Below are 17,713 nucleotides of genomic sequence, written 5' to 3'. Positions count from 1 at the left end.
ATTGACTGCCGGTATAAGACCAGGAAGATCTCCATAGGGGGAGGTCTGGTGGATGTTTGGGTCCTAAAACTCAGGTCTTTTAAGTGGGTGAATGGAGTTTGTGTCCCGGAAGAAGATAAGGGGAAAACACAAGACTTTTAACCAGGAAACAGGTGTTCCTGTCCCAGGAGTAGTACGTAAGGGTACCAGTGTTTTAACCCAAACCCGTCTTTTTTCTTTAGTTTTGGTGTCATGACGGTCAACTTTTGTCGGCTTAACCCAACTGCAACTCAGCCTCGAAGTGCTCTGTCAGAGTCACCTTTTTTTGGCTAACTTTAACTGTAAAAACTGCTACACTTAACTTTGTCACTTAACTGGCAGGCTGGCAATTGTTGTAAATTGTTGTGCCTAAGTTTTTGTACGATATTTTAGAAAACCAATTCATGAGAATACTTTAAGTACACACAGGTGTATCCTTTTTGGCACCCATTAGGTATAAAAGAGTCGTGGCACACATTGAAGTTTATTGAAGTCCCTTTAAAATGACGGCCCTGAATAACTCCTCTCTGATGTGTCTTTCATATGTTAAAGTAATTCCTACCTACACAGTAACATAAACAACATTTGTTCAGGAGATACAAAAAAATGTGTAACTTAATTTGTGCCCTGCACATGCCCACAGGTGTTTTCAGGCTGATTGGAGAGATGCCAAACAGCTTGTATACACCCACACAGTCCTCAAAAACAAATCTTATCAGGTGAGTTAAATGAAATCACCTGTGTGGTTGCACGTAAGCGTGCAAGGTCTTTACATGTTTGTGTCATATTGCAACAAACTTCCTCCTGCAAAATTACAGTCCTGCAACTGTAATTTGGGTCCGATCCAGTCCACTGTTCTCACCTTTGATGTGTGATTGAGAGATTACAAGTTAGTTAGAGTTGTGATTTTTCACTAAAGAAAGATCCAAGTTATATTCAACATGAACGTCAGCCAAAAAAGGAGGTACACGGGCAAAGGATGCTGTGTTTGGTGGAGCTCGACAACTGGTGAGCTTTTCCATATAAAAGTTGATTGTTCGCTGCCTGTCAAGCTTCACCACATGTGTATGTGAATGAGCCCGTAGAGAGATTCTCTGCATGAAGGTGTTTTTGTTTTTTAGTTTTTTTTAAAACCAAGAATAGAAGCGCAAATGGGCAAGTGCTGGATTAAACTACAGTAGTTTTCCACCTACAGCAGTCACTGCTACTTCCAAGGCACAGAGTTAGTATATCATAAAGTAACTACATATGTTTGTGGAGTTTTAAGTTTATGTTAAATAGACAACAACCCATATTTCACAAGATATTTGTAGCCAGACCACCATTTGGCATGACTATCATCATTTTGTTTGGTACGGTAAAAAAATATTGTACTTGTCACCTATTTGCTTACACACTAGGATGCATAGTTTGTGCTGTGGTCTGCGTAACGAATGGTGGCACGTAGTCAAAGCCCATAGCGGTCGACGTGTTAATCTGCAGCTCAGTCCGTGGGGTCTTTGTTTGGGAACAGAAGGTCGCTGGTTCAAGTCCCTGTAGGGACCAAAGTATGCAGTGTGGGCTACTAGCTAGAGAAGTGTGTGTGTGTGTGTGTGTGTGTGTGTGTGTGTGTGTGGGCCAGTGTGTTGTGTTTAATGTGTAAAATAACAGTGAAGAAATTAAGTTTCCCCTTGGTCAATTGCCTTTTTTCTCACTCTTTATTCAACTTAAATGTGACTGTTTTCCTTGAGGGGGATCAATAAAGTTTTCTGATTAATAAGGCTTTTGGTTTATGGATATACTGTACTGTGAACCACGTCACCCCGATATTCTATATATATGCTAATATTTACACCTTTGGCCCTATAGAGAAACCTGTGAGCAAAACAAGAAAACAGATGAAATAGCCAAAACTGCATAACGCCTAACGCATAACGCCCCTTTAAAGCTATTCACACGGTTGTGGTGTTGAATCGATTTAGAGCAGATGATGCACAGAACACCCTTTTCGTTCCTCAGCTGTACTGCTCTCATTGATTGGGGGTTTTAATACTCTTGATCAGCATCCAGCACAAACAAACTTCCCAGTCAGTGAGCCGTGGGTTTAAATTAGGTGAAGCCACTTGGCAGTATTTTCGGTTCAGGCTGTAAAAGCTCATCTGGCCCAAACATACAGTTTTTATCCCCAGGGGTTCCTCTGCCATCTCCAGGCTGTGGCGCATATGTTGTCCTCTTCAGTCACGAGGAGTGATTTTTGTGTGTGGGCTTTGAGGTTGTTTGAATTGTTGACGTCATCATCCTGGTCTAATTTGCATTGAATTGAAACGCTCCAACCGTCCTGGTTTCTGGCTTCCCGTGAGAACATTTAATTTGATTGTAAGTGGCTATTTGTGTGATGTTATATCCACCTATTTACAGTATGTTGCACATTTACTACTAGCTTTAAATTCACATCATTCTTTATTTACTGATGTTTATGTATGTCTATTAAATTACTACAGATCAAATGAGATTGTCTACAGTATCAGAACAGCTTTTTCAATGCTGCTGAGTTTACTCTGAGATTAGCAGGATCTGTATGTGTGTACAGACTTTGACACTGTTTGCATATAGTGTGTAAAAAGTTGATACCCTGTGTAATAACTAACCTTGTGATAAATGGGACTGCCGTGTTGTCATGCTTGCATAATGCTGATTGTTACCTTTTACTTGTGAAGGTATACTGAGCTGGTTTATTGAGGTGATTGCTTTGTGTTTGCTGCAAATATGTAAGGCGGTAACGTCCCTCAAACCCCACGGATGGCTTTAATTGTACAGCAGCTCGATGATGCATGCTTGCCAAACCAAACACTGGTTTATGACTGAGGAGGGGAGGCGAGGACTGCAATATGTCCAACACACACACACAGAGGCAAGCAGACCTTGGCTGGTGCTGCCTGTCGCTGCCTTTCTGAGTGTTTACAGTGCCTTATGAGGGGGGGATCCTGGGAGCAAGCTATTTTTAGCTTTGGTTTCATCATTCCTCTCTCTATCCACGCTGCGTGCAGCTGCAGGCTGGTGCTGCATTTTAATGAAGAGACGAGAGGATGGCAGTAAAACACCTTCTGTTTGCTTCATCCCACACAGCTCAGTTGACAGGAAAGCAGGTTTAAAATTCAAACAAATTGCTTGGGCATCGTGGTGACTGCTAATATCCCTTTTTATTAATCCAGTTTGTTTTATTCAGGAACACAAACACTGTTTTTAATGAACTGAGAACTGCTGCGTGGAGCGTAATTTGAAAAAAGGTGCAACCCTGACCAAACGGTGGTCTTGAGTCTCAGCCTGCAGTGTAGTAATGGTGGATGGGAACAGTCGTTTGCTGCAGGACTATTGATGAAGCGTGCCACTGTTTTCCCTCTGGGTTGCCACAACAGACTCAGCTTCAGACTGCCTTGCATTGCGGGTCTCATCCTGCCTCCCCTCTCACTCTTCAAACCTTGGTACAAAGAAATGAAAATGCCACAGTGACAGGAAGGTAACATTATCATCACAACGTGGACAAAGTCATGCTCTGGACCGAAGCTACCAATAACCACTAACCAACAATTATTATTCTTTACATTGAAAATGGATCAGTTGATTGACTGTGAAAGGGAATGCTCATGTAATCAGAGTCAGAATCAAAATCAGCTTTATTCGCCAGGTATGACAAACAAGTATACATACGAGGAATTTGACTTAGGTTGGAGCAAGCCTCCGGGCGGCAGCTACGGAACAGCGCCACCACACGCTTATCTCGAAAAGAAACAATGCAGACAGCAACATGGGTTGAGGTGGCATTGAGAGGGAGCGAGAAACACGAAATCGAGGGCAGACAGACCATGTAAGGAACCCTCCTCAACATTTCCTTGTTTTTTTCAAGAGAAAAAGCTTGATAAACCCACTGTACACTGCCTGCTCAGTTCCAAATGATGGAGTAGTTCACAACTATTTATTCACAATTACAGACATTTCCTTTAGGAGTTGATAAAGAACAAAAGTAAGATTATCGAGAGTGAATATTGTGTTTCTAAGTTCATCAAGATGGCCATGACATGACATCAATAAATGCTAATGTTGGTTAGTATGCATCATGTGTAGATAAGAAAGTGTTTGCTAAGGTGAAATATGCAGCTGTTCTCATTCACTGTAAGTACTTATACCTACAAAATGTAATGCACTTCTCTAATTTGTTTGTAATCCACATAATTGGAATCCAGGACAGGAGTATAAAGAGCGACAAAGTCTGCGTAGGGAGGGATGGCTCAAACAAACGCAGGGCTTTCACCCGTGTGAAAGCAAAAGTCAGCATTGACTTATCAATTTTGTTACATAACTTATGTACTTATTATAATCTAAACTACAATCTTTTCCTAAACCTACCCAGTTGCCTAATCAGGTTCTACATTGCAGAGGCAATGCTTACTCATGTTGCTGGATATTTGAGGATAACAAAAATGCGACGCTTTCCACAAGATATCGCATGAAGCGTCGTATGAGGATACTAAAAAATGTCATTGTTGAGTTAACAGCTTGTTGTGCTGCCCTCAAGGAACCAAAATATGTCTTAATGCAGGTTTAAATTTGACTTTTACTTTATCAGTAGTGGGGGAGTGGAGACAAGTGTTTCAAACTGAAGTGAGAAAACTAACTGTTAAAACCATATATGAAATGCAATAAAACAAATTTTAGCTAGGTTTAGCTTTTTCTATGTTTATGCCTCATGTCCACACTACTCTTGCGTTACCGAGCCTCTGAAACACAACGAGGCACATCAGTCAGTCTTATCAGGTAGATACTGTGGGCTTACATACCTTTCAATAATCACCGTCTGTCCAGGCATACAAATCACTGCTCTTACTTTTTGGCATTGTTGTTCTCTCTCCAAAGTATTTCCTGTATTTACGTTCATGAATTTCAACCACAGAGTGACATCAGACAATCTGCTTCCTGTTTACAGCGGCTCGCACATGCCCAGTGTGTGTGTGAATGGTCATCGGACATGTGTTGTCAGGCGTGTTTAATATGGATGGAGATTAGTTCTGCTACTGGAGCTAAAACTCTTGTGTAGATCATTTTGGTCTCAAAACGTTGTTTAAAAATGAAACCGTAGTAATGTAGATGTACCCTGACGTGGTGGCAGTGAGGGAATTTGGACTTCAGTATTTTCTTAATTATTTTCGTGACTATGGCCGAGTCCAAATGGAAGACCCTGGGACAGGGATGAAGGGACAATCACCAGGAAATGAGGTTTGAACCAGGAGACCTCAGCTGCCCCCGTCAGTTCTTCTGGTTCAATGTTGTTTATTTTTGGAAATTAGCTTTCTCTCGCATTCTCTTTGAAGGAAAATTGCCATGGAGACAAAACAGCATAACAATCTCATTATGGAATCAGAGGTTCCCAAAGCTGCGGCCTATTGATAGCCCTCGCGGAGCGGAAAGCGGACATATCTGGGATGAACTGGTATATTTTCCTTTCTTCAACCTTTCATCTCAACCCTCCAGTTCCCTCTTGTTTTTACGTGACTGCAGGCGTCTGTGCTTTTCCTAAACGTCACCAGACTTGTGTTACATGGTAGCTACCGCATCTATTTTTGGAAATATAAACTGAATTTTGCTACAAAGCAGCACAGTACGGTTTGTTCAGAGAGCTCGGTTGCGTCACGTTAATTGAGATTCCAGTGAACGTGAGAGCACCCTGGGCCTGCAGTCAAACCTGAAAAGAAGCAGAATGTCTTTGATACACGCCGGAGATTTTCCATCTTGTGAGAAAAAGTCAAGGTGGTATGATCCCTCACTCTAATGCCTTGTGGGTTCAGCAGATGTGCCCCTTGCAGTACAGGATCATGTCAATTCTTTTGTAGGTTTGTTCCAGCTATTCAGGTCGCCACTCTTCTCAAAAGGAGATATCAAGACAGACCTTCCCCCATTCAGAAGACACTATTCAGCTTCTATTCATTCTGACACGCTGCATAATGGGTACTTTTTCTTTGGACACATTAATCTTTGAATACAATTATCTGATAAGATATGTAAATAAGATAGTTGTCTTTCTAAGGGAACAAGTCAGATTTGACACCATGAAATTTGTTTAAGAATCCAACCATGAAAACCACACATGGGAAAGTCAAATCCTTCTATGATGCTTCTTTTTGAACCAACATTTTCTAAATGAGCAACTCAAATAGGTTTGTTATGTCATCTTAACCATATAGATGAATATTTTTTTTCTTTTGTTAGCTTATTATTCTCTTCTAACGCCAATATTTGAAGTCCTTTAGTATGTCGGCTGTCTTATCACGACTTAAAGGTGTAAGGTTGGAGCAGACAGGTTCTGCTTTCTGTCGACGTTTCTCCGAGATATATCTGGTGCACTCTTCTTGTCTGAAAGTATGTAAAATTGATTTACTGAGTGTAATGATGTGCTCAGTCAGGGCAAATGAGTCGGACTAACCAAAGAGAAGCCCGGTGTGTTTACGTAAAGTCCACAGGAAGATGAATGCGGGGGTGGGGGGGTGTTCACAGTGTTGAGCTGCTCGGACGCTTTCATTCGCTGAATTCCTTAGATTTAACGTCAACAAACGTTAAAAAAAAGATCGACAGAGCTGTTCAGCACGTTCTTAACACATTTACAGACTAATAAGATCTTCTGCCGTCAAATTTGCTTTCATTCAAAACTTTTTTAGGTTGTTTTCAGACCACCAAACACATGCAAGAGTGAGTATGAAGCCCATCATTCTACAACTATTGGTATCCTGGTTTAAAGGCATGTCAGACGTATCAGACCACCATTTTCCACTTCATCTTCTTTTCTCGCTGTTAAAAAAATTACCTCAGCTATATTTAGAACTGTCTGGCTTTTCTTTAATTTAGGTTTTTAGTTAATAACTGTAACCAACCAGCCCCTAAATGTTGGTTTAAAGTGGCACATCAGCCCAAATGAAATGTTGTGAAACAGAACTTAACCAGCATGGATGCAGATGGATGCAGTAATTTATTTTCTTGTATTTCCTCTCCCAGGCAGCCAGGATAGGTGGCACAAATCGTTAAAACCATTTTAATTAAAAACTGCTGAAACACTGCGATCCTGGAGGAAGATTGGCAGCCACTGTCAAGTCTTCCCGTTCTTCTGGTGTGTAGGCAGCACACGATGGTGCACCTAATTCAGTTGAGAGAAAACCAATAACAGGAACCCAGTTATTACCTTCACAGGGAGCCGAAGTTTCCTCCAATCTCTCCCGTTGTCTGCTATGCTAAGGAGTTTATTTCACTCATGAAAATAAATGGCGTTTAAAAAGAACAAAAATAATGATGTTTCATGCAATCTTTCTTTGTGTAGACGAGACTGCCAGAAGCTTTGTCTGATATGTATTGTAAGTGGACATTCAGAGAGGTGTTGGCTACACATACGTTATGAAAGTCCACCGCAGGACGGATCTCTCTTGTTGGGAGAGCTGGAGCTTCTCATTGTTTAAGACAATGGTCCCCAACCTTTTTGGCCTGCGACCCCTAAAACAAAACAATGTCTGCTTGCAACTCGTCACCAGTCTCATAATGTCTGCTGGTTGTGACCTGTTCAGCTAACTGAAGAATTTTAAGGACACTCTGTAACTTTCTAAAACTGACAATCCGATTCCAGACGTGATTGGCCAGCTGTGCGGAGGCTTTCCTCTTAAGCTCTTTATTTTCATTCTTTACACAAATGCATAATTTAGTGTTTACAACTGGACATCACGCTTTATTTTATGGGTCTGTAATTTCCTAGATTTCTAAAACGGATGCACTCAATTTCCAATTGAGACAAAATAGTCCCTGTCTTGTAGGCAAGATTTGAACCAAGAAGACTGAGTCTGCGCATCATCTCTTTTTGTGACAGTCACAATTTCCCATGCACCCATTTGCTCTAAAATAGATCTATGATTAAATGAATGTTTTATTACTTGAATTACTCAGGAAATAGTTTCAGCCCTTCTCAATCTTTCTTATATAACTGCATGTGCCTCTTCAGAGGACAAACGTTTGAGGGAAAGTGAGCGGTGTCTCTACTGAGGAGGAGAAATTAACCATTGCTTGTAACTTCAGCAGTGTAAAACAAACAGCAATGCTAAATTTAGGTTTTGTTTGTTTTTCTTTTTTTTAATTTATACTTCAGTTTGTGGGGATATTTCCGTTTGGGTTGCTTTCCCTTCTGTAATTGGTTATCTGGGCTTCCACAGCAGGGCCTTGCACACCAAAGCATGCTAATCACATTAGGAGCGCAGCTTTCGGCCGTCGGAGAACACAGATCCGTGTGTTGACTCCCAGCAGCTGGACTACGTCCATGATCAGCAGCGGAAATGAAAGAAAATGATCCAGAATGATCACATAAGGACATGAGCATACAGCTGGGGATTCACTAATTGCCCATTCAGCCTTCTCTATCTTCCTCTCACAACACAGCTTGTGCACTTCTGATATGAGGAATACTGTTTGGGTTGGCAACAATATCATTATTATTTCTCATTTATCGTGATTTAAAAGAGGTCATGAACTGTGTTACGGTTCAGAAATGTACAATCATCACACCAACTGAAAGGAAAACCGGTGACAATATGTAATAATTTCCTTTTCCGTTTAATTTCAGAAATCTCTAATTTATTAGAAAGATTGTGTAATTGATCTGTATTGATAACTTAATAATGTCCAACTTAGTTACAAGGTTATTCAAAATTAATGGCTTATGAATAATATTGGGTGCATTTTTAGAAACATGAAATAATACTGAAAACAACAAATTTACATTATTACGTAGATCTTCAGTGCATCATCAAATCTCAAATTCTTCCCCAATTTCAGTTGGACTCATCTTAAATCTTATCCTACTGCATCCCAGAAGATTACTGAATAGCAACATAGATATAAATGTAATCAACAATTCATCATTTAACCTACACACCCCAATTTACCCCAGTTCATTTAAGTTAAAACTTAAATAAACACACAATACAATGATTTTCAAATTTCAAATCATTTTCAACCTATTTTCAATGAAACACACTACGCAGACAAGATATTTAATGTTTAAACTGAAACTTTATTGTTTTATTGAAAATATTCAGTCATTTTGAATTTGATTTCTGCAACACGTTCCTAAAAAGCTGGGCGGGGGCATATTGACCACTGTATTACATAACCTTTCCTTTTAACAACACTCAATAAGCATTTGGGAACTGATGACGCTAATTGTTGAAGCTTTGTAGGTGGAACTTTTTGCTTGATGTACAACTTTTGTCATTTTTTACAGGTCTGAAATGCAGGCAGGCCGGTCTGACCGGAGGGTTTCACTAGACCACACTACCATTCATCCCAAGAGGGAACATGAATGTTTGGACCACATTTTATGGCAATCCATCCAAAAGTTGTTGTTTGACTTAAAACCACAAATGTCAACCTCCCCTTGTCAGGAGGATTCATTATTTGGGGACCTTGGTTGGGGACCAAAATTTCAAGGCAATCCATCTGATAGTTGATATTTCTGTCTGGACCAAAGTGGTGGTTGGACCAATCAACTGGTAATGTCATCTCCACAGCCGTGTCTCTAGAGAGGTTAAAAAGTGAGTGCAGGTCTATATGGAAAGTACAAGTTGTGAATCCTGATGTATTTTATTGTGTTGCATTTCAGATTTTTGCCTTAGTCAGTCACAATATGATTTAAGCGTCCTTGGGGGATTATGGGTGTCTGTACAGTACGCTGGGGATCTTGGAAAAATCACCAAATTGTTTTGAGCACAAAGGTCTCTGTGACATTTGTCTTTGGAAGCAGGGACCTCCCTGCCACCCATGCAGTCTGCTGCTGTCATTACAGTCTGCCCAGATGTCTGCTAATGTCACAGACAAAGCTCAAACCTCTGCTGTTGGCAGCTTGCATTTGCTCATCTCACTGCATTTTCACATTTTTTTAAGCAAACATGCAGCTCCTGCCTTCACAGAGGGAGGTTGAGGTGAAGAAAGGTGGATTTTATATGCGAGAAACCAGGGGAAAAAAACACCCCTCAGACTGCAGGTCTACAGTTTGATGAAATGATTGAATCTCCCACCTTTATCTTTTAGTATGCTGCCTCTCAGGAGTGACCAACAACTTTGTGTGGGTTGGCAGGTTCAGGTAAAACTCAATCATTTATGACCCGTCTTATGAAAGGCTTTAAAACTGTGTTTTAGGGGACCGTGAGAATTTTTTTAAATGCTTCAAAGCTTGATAAAAAATGCATGACTTGGAAGAAAAGGAGAATACAAAACCCGTGTGCAGGTATTGGGGCAGATCAGAGGCAGAGGCGTTGGTCACCTGGAGCAGCAACAGTTTTCCTTGGGCCTGTTTGACGTGCTGAGCCTGCGGCAAAATGAAAAGATGAGAAGCTGTTTGACAAATCTGCACTGGGGCACATCTTATTCTCATGAACCAGCTTCCATTTCTTATTAACTGAGCTGATAGCTGACAGTCTGAGTCTAATTTACACAACAGATGATGTAAAAGTCACCTTTGGCAAATGACCGCACTGTTAGATTTGGTCAAGGGTGTAACTTTGGATAAAAAAAAATGTCAAAAAACTTCTTAGAAAAAAAACTTAAAAAAAAAAATTGTCCAAAACATACTAGGAAAAGGTGACAAAAACGTTAAAAAAATTGTTGAAAGAAAGCAACAAAGATGTCCAAAAAAGAAAAAAACTTCCGGAAAAAGCCCAGTTTTAATTATTGGGGGGTTGTAACTCCTCTAACCCCCTTGTCAGCACACCTATCGATTTGGTGGTCCTCCATGTCGGTAAATGACGTGGACAAAATAAACAATTCAAAAGGCATTCAGTCATTCAACCTATGTGTTTAGACGCAAGGTTCAATCAGAGTTCACTCTCTTTTTGCAGGAGTGTTCTGTGTGCACTAGGGCTGGGCATTACCAACATTTTCCCAAATTAATTTGATTCTGATTCACAAGGTCCCGATTCAATTTCATTTTCCAGTCGAAAGTTAGGGACATTGCAAGTTACAATTCCAATTTTGGTTGGATATAAGAGAGTCTCAGAGAACGTATGCTGTAAACTCTACAAGCAAGAAGCAACCCTCATATATTTTGTATCATGCACCAAGTAAAATGCTTCCATTAAAGGATAAAATGGTGGAAGTTTGTAACAATGCATAATTACAATTTGAGTTGGTTAGCTTCTTTGCAAGAAATCTTTGGATTAACAGGAAGTCAATTAACAGATATTGTAAATCTCTCAATTGGGAAGAAAATGAAGGAATAAAAACATTAAAGTAGAAATCAAACAAACAGATGTATTAGTAAGATGTCAAAGTTTAGAGTCGCTACGACTACAGCGTTACCTTCTTTGGGATCAGTCATGGCTATTATTAGTGTGCGTATTGCACATTTGAGTAGCAGCCTCTGTAGGAGTCCAATGCATTTGAATATTTTAAATCCAATTCATGCATTTTCTTATGAATTAAAGATAACTTAATTTAAGTCAACCTTTGAATAATTCAGGAGCTGCATGGGAGGCTGAGGTCGGCAGGATGAGGCCAGATCTGTAATACGAACAGTTGTAGATTCACATTTTCTACATGCCATGTTGTACAGTGGAGATTTTCCGGCACAGGACACTGAATATTGTTTTGTGATAAAAGAGGCAGAAGGGAATGGGCAACAAGGTGTTGCCGTGGTGAAGTTATTGTCCTCCAATACAAACACCTGGGATTTGATTTCACAGTAATGATGCTTTCAGCTTGGTTGGGCATTCAAACTATAGAGACGGTCCTCCCCTGAAAAAAAACCGCTCCCATGGGTCTTTAGTTTAAGCAGCAATTACGACTCATATTAACGTTAAGAGTGACTTCGCCCTCGAGTGGTCGCCGTCGTTTTTCATGGGAGCAAAGCAGGAAGTGAGGTGACAAAGTATAAGAGCCCCAAATTCCGTGTGGTGAATGGGTCGGACAAACCGGAGACTGACGGAGTCCTGTTTGAAAACATGTAAACGGCTGGTTTTTGTTGTTTTTTTTAGTTTATGGAACAAACTGAGCTACATCATGCGCGTAACTGGAAGTTAAGATAATTTCAACTCAAACAACAATCTGGGTCTAAACATAACTAAGTAGTTAACAACGTGATTAAAACCGCAACCATTACATACTATTTAGATATGAGGACAAAAAAATGCTCCTTTCATATAAAGGTCTATGGGTTCATTACTATGAGTTACCCCCGTTAATACACAGTCATTTGGCCTGTTGTTAATATAAAAATAGTAATTATAGCATCTTCAATTGCCATATGTTTATTGATTTTACAATATTGTATTTAGTTAGTTAGTTAGTCAGTTAGTTCCTAGCTAGACTATCTGTCCTTTCTGTTGTACGACTAAAACATCCTTTGAGCGTACACGTTCCACCAAAACAAGTTCCTTCCCGAGGCCATTTCGCAGCGGCATTGGGGATTCTCTTTGGTGCTTAGCACCGCCCAAGACGACTGTGATTGGTTTAAAGAAATGCCAACAAACAAAATGTCTTCCTCCCATCCCGGACTACTATGTGGAGTAGCCAAACCCTCCAGAGTGCTTTGGAGGAGGGTCTGGCAAAGCGAGACTACTGACAAAACAATGCAATTTAGATGTGTCTTTTTTTGCCATGTAAAATATGATTTCTCTTTGTGGTCTGTTTACAACACACAGTTAAAAGCGGGGGGCATTTGGGGAACAGCTCCAGGGGCACCTCCATTGTGGATAGTCCTCCAGAAAACGGTTGTTATGGGATTGTACAGAAAGGCCAAGACTGAGATTTACACCTACATTCATATGTATCTGGTTTGTCTCATACTACATAATACACAGTTCAGGTTAGATTAGATAATACTTCGTTCCCTACAAAGTTGGTTCATCATTGTTCTTAACACATTTTTGGTTCTTCATTTATCCGTGCTCTGTGTTCAATCCATCAGGACTGAGAAACACAGCTTGTGCTGTTTCATTAATAATCAGCGTGTGCAAAGTGGAGTGGCTCAGTGACATCAGAGAGGGATTTACCTCGCGGGATCAAAGCCATCCTTGATATTAGTGTCCTTCACCGCCGCCCCTTCATCCCAGCTCCCTCATCTGCCCACATGAGTCGGCCATCTGGGATGACTTAAAGAGCCTGCGTGCTCCAGATTAAGACATAATGAGCATGGGAAATCACTGCATTGTTCCACCTGCGCATGAATATAAAACCACGTGCAGATCCTCTTTTATTTGGTCATGACAAAGCCTGTATAATAGTGTTTTATTTTAATTTAAATGAGGTCTATAAAACTGATCTAAAACTACTGTGTAAATGCAAACAAATAATTGAGAAGTTTTCACAAATATACATTTTATTTATTTTCTAAATTTATATTGTGTATGTAATACCAACTAGTCCACAAAGTCATCCTTATAGAGCCCAAATCTCCCAAACAAGCCTCCAGACACTGACGTGAAGTCTTTGATGCTGTGTTTGGGAATGTGGGGGATTTAATGCCCTTAATTTACATTCTCCAAATGCACTCCTACTGCAAACAGTGGGTTTTGAAGGCTGGATTCAAATACGTTTTATTCTATATGACCAACATTTATAGACAAAGTTTTTATGCAATAAATAGATGGACTTTTTATCTACTAGATTAATGTTCTGGCAGTGTAGTAAAAGTTGGTAGATAACAAAACTGACCAGCTGAAGGAGTCAATACATATATTAAATATTATTAATATTAATAAATACTATATATTAAGCGTGAGTTTTGCCTTACGGTCTCCAAGCTTGTCAGCCTTCCAGATATACGGGGCTTGTATATTTAAGTGTGACAAAGGGGACAATGATAGTCGGTACAACCCACTGTGCATTGTGTCACTTACAGTGTGTTATTTTTTTTAAAGACACTGATATGTACCTTTTAAGGAAAACTACAGAAAGAAACCATTAAAGTCTGCAACCATAAATGGTAACGTTAGCTAGTATTTGCTAACAAATATCAACCAACGCAGATGCAGGTTTCATCAAACGTACGTTAACATCAGGGACACATAACATCCAGAAATCAGCAAACTATATGTATGGCTAAAATTGTTACTTTAACAGTTTAAACGTTTTTCAATTGATTGCAACAAAACGTGGTCACGAACTAACCGTGACTCCGTCTTTTGCATTTTTGACCCTCTGAACTTACCGTTGGACATGCCTTGGCATGAGACGAGATGGCGTGATATGGGACGCACCAGTGGCCTAAAGCAGACAGCTAGGGAGCCAGAGATAATTTCTAATGTGCAAAATGTGAAATCATGACCAGCCCTTAGATATTCATGGAATCAACGTCCCTATCTGGGATCTGTATTCCCCCCAGCATTCACCAGTTACATTCAGTCATTACCTCTCTGTTTTGTTGATTTTCATAAAAACCTGAAGTGAAACCAGGATTTCTGGGTTCTGTTCCAGAAGAAAAGCTCTTTCAACATCCCACTGACATCTGTAACAACTCTAAAACCCAAAACTATTAAAGTTGTAAAAGAGCCTTTTTCGTCAGTGTGTGGTTGTGGCTTTCTTCGTATGTTTAGTTAATGACGATAGCTTTTTTTCTGTTTTTAGCTGCCTTTAACGAACACCATTTCCCTTGAGCCCTAGACTTCCTGTCTCACATACTGTAGAGGGTAAACTCCAGGAACATGCCTTGTTTTTTTCAGAAAGACCTATGAAAGAAATGCTAAATGAGAGTTTGAGTCCGCCGTTACTGTGTTGGATTTAGATCGCATATCTAAGCCAAAGGTATTCACAGGATTCATGTACGTACTCCAAAATCATTGTAACTTTTTTTAAACGGCCTCATTGTTGACTGCGACTGTTCTCTCCACACCGTATCAGCGCCGGATTAAATTACTGCTAATGCTAACGGAACATCCTACTTCACAAACAAGGGGTGACATATTGTAAAGCAGTCACAGGAAACACAATTTATTCTCGGTATCCGACTTTACTGTTTCCTGCAGTTGTGTGGAAAACTACTAAATTAAATTGCATTGCAGTTGTAACTCTCATCGACTGACTTCTTTATTAAAACTATGAATTTGTTTGGCTGCGCTATAAATGGATGCAACAGCTGCTGTGTTTGTTGTACTCAGAAGTCTAGGACCTGGAGTGTTGCACCGTGTTAAACTGCACCTGCAACTGTAGGACTAAAATCTTAAGTATGTCAACTTTATTACAGCGGGAGATTGACCAGGGTCAATTTCCCGCTGTCCGTCCTGTCCAGTGGTCCTTTCAATCTGCTTTTAACATCTGGCCTTCTTTTAAATAGCTTTTATATAACGCAACCTGTTTTTTAAGGAGGTTTTTGAGTGTTTTATTCACACCAGTGGTCCCTTTGTGCCCGTGCCCCTCACAGCGCCCCTCCAGACCTAACCCTAACCACGACCGTCGCCTAATCCGAGTGCCTTCCAGGTAGCAGTGTATGGAAGGAGACGTTGGGGGCTTAAAACACCGATAGATGATTAACTCAGAACTGTCTTCTGTGGGGCGTGCGCCCCATTGCTGCGTGTCATCCACAATAATCTTTACTCTAATAATCTAATCATCTTTAAAAATATAAAACTGTCCTCTGTAACTATCCCGCTAAAAAAAACTTGAACGCCGGATGTTTTTAGATAAGCTCACCTTGTCTAAGCCTACTTAATAATAATAATAATAATAATGATGGTGGAATAAATGCTTGATGTCAAGGCTGCCAAACCACAAAACCACCCACTTGTTGTACTTGAGTTGTCAGCCACTTTCCAGTTGTGCTCTATTGTGAAATGTGTCTGAACGTTACCAATGGCTCTGGAGAGCGTCCCTGACGGATTTTTGTCAACTCTTCGATTCAAATGTTATGGGGGAGTTGATGCAGATGAATGGATCTCAGATGAGTAGGCGGAAAAGACGGGGACGTAAATGACTACTGCTACTTCTTATTATTTTCCATGTGCTATCCAGACTGAAGAGATCATTCATGCTACAGGGCAAAAAAACGGTTGAAAATGCTCAAGAGCCGAAAGCAATGGAACGGAAAAAGCTTTTAAGTGTTGTTGTCTTGTTGTTGTCCCTCTTTCAAGCCACTGCATCTGTCCTTTCATCACTACTACCCACTTCCTATTTTGCACTCGTTGTTGGGTGTGTGTGTGTGTGTGTGTGCTTGCGTGTGTGCCTGCATGGGTGGATGTGTAGTCAACAATGTATAAGTGGTGGTGTAACCGTTTGATTCGTGGACAATTGTACACATGGAAACAAACTGTGAAAATACTGATGGTGACAGTGTGCGGTTGTGACGTACTGCTGCTCTGTGTGATAACAAAGAGAAAAGGTGACGTTTACAGGAAGTGAAAAAACAGTGGAGCCCCTAACCCCACCGCTGTGGTTCCAGAGGATCTCCAGAGGTGAAACAAAGAAGCAGTTTGTGTCAGTAGATGCATCCTCTTTGTTTTCTCCCTCATAGTGAGTGAAACTGACTAACTTGTGACCTTCCAACGTGCAGTCTGAGCGCCACATCTTTAAATCTACTCACAAACTGCTCTCGAAGTCTCACCACCTTCCTACTGTACGCCGCTTTTTTTGATGTTGCAACTGCCGTTTCTCCCTGTGAAGAAATCAAGCCCATGTCATCTCATCTCATGACTTAACGCGGTTAAATGCCATCGTTGTCCGAGCCCACATGGCACGCCTACACACTTTAGGTTTTATGAATGGAAAAAAGCAACAACAAAAAAAAGACAATCAGGGAAACGAGAGGTTTCTTGTTCTTGTTTCTTTTTCTCATTTCACAAAGAGGTGATTAGCTTCTACTGTGAAGGCAATTGTTTTCCCAGCAACAAGTAAATAAAACTACACACGCTTTCCAGCAGCAAACGGCACAATTTGAAAGGCACAGTTACTCTACAGATCCATTTTGGCAACACAACTGAAGCGTGGTGTCGCCACGTAATCCATCCATGGTTGATGCTCCATGCTCTTGATTGGACGAACGTATCACGTGGGTCTTGCTGCTCCCGAATTTCAAAACGACAGCAATGGCCAGTTTGGAATATGATGTGGAAGTATTTTACGAAAATAGTTCACTGAAACGTGTTTCTGAAAACATTTTAAGCGAGAAACAGGCCAAACAGTTGCTGAATCTGTCTTCGTTTCAGATTGACAAAGGCCTGTTTGAAAGATTTACTCTACTTCTATTGGATGGTTGCGTCGCGTTCAACGGATTAATTTGCATAAAGATGGGCATCAGCAATCTTTTTGGATTGGTATGATTCGTTCAAATGCTGCGCTGCCGTCCCAGGATGCTTTGCGGGCGCTTTAAAGTCGCTTTATTTCGCCCATAGGAATAAAGTGGAGCGCGGCGCAACAGAAGCATCCCATGACCCGGTGGATCTGTACAGTTAGAGACAGGAAAACAAAAACTGCTAAAAGAGAGATAATTTTGGTCTTACAATCTTCAGGTGGACACAAACACGACTCCTATCTAATTGGGTTATTCCAAGCTAGTGTGTGATGGGAATGTCAGTGAAACGTAACCCAGACGGAAGCAATCTGTTTGTCCTCTTCTCAAATGAAGCTGTGGGCCATTTGTTTTTGCTGTTTAAGCACTTTCTTTCTATCATCGCTTGTAGCTGGTATTCAAGTTACATCATCCTCTCTGACC

At 40.6% G+C, this 17,713-nt stretch overlaps 1 long non-coding RNA gene across 1 annotated transcript in view; it reads left to right on the top strand.

The window, feature by feature from the left end:
• LOC116689575 (uncharacterized) overlaps positions 1–17,428 on the top strand; it is an 18,576-nt gene extending 1,148 nt beyond the window's left edge. Inside the window, exons 2-3 of the long non-coding RNA XR_004332042.1 lie at positions 1,479–1,480; positions 17,116–17,428. This is a non-coding gene — a long non-coding RNA (uncharacterized LOC116689575). The remainder of the gene's footprint in view (positions 1–1,478; positions 1,481–17,115) is intronic.
• The last annotated feature ends 285 nt before the right edge of the window (positions 17,429–17,713 follow it).

Source organism: Etheostoma spectabile, chromosome 5 (genome assembly GCF_008692095.1).
Source record: "Etheostoma spectabile isolate EspeVRDwgs_2016 chromosome 5, UIUC_Espe_1.0, whole genome shotgun sequence".
NCBI lineage: Eukaryota > Metazoa > Chordata > Actinopteri > Perciformes > Percidae > Etheostoma > Etheostoma spectabile.
This window is presented reverse-complemented; position numbering and strand designations above follow the sequence as displayed.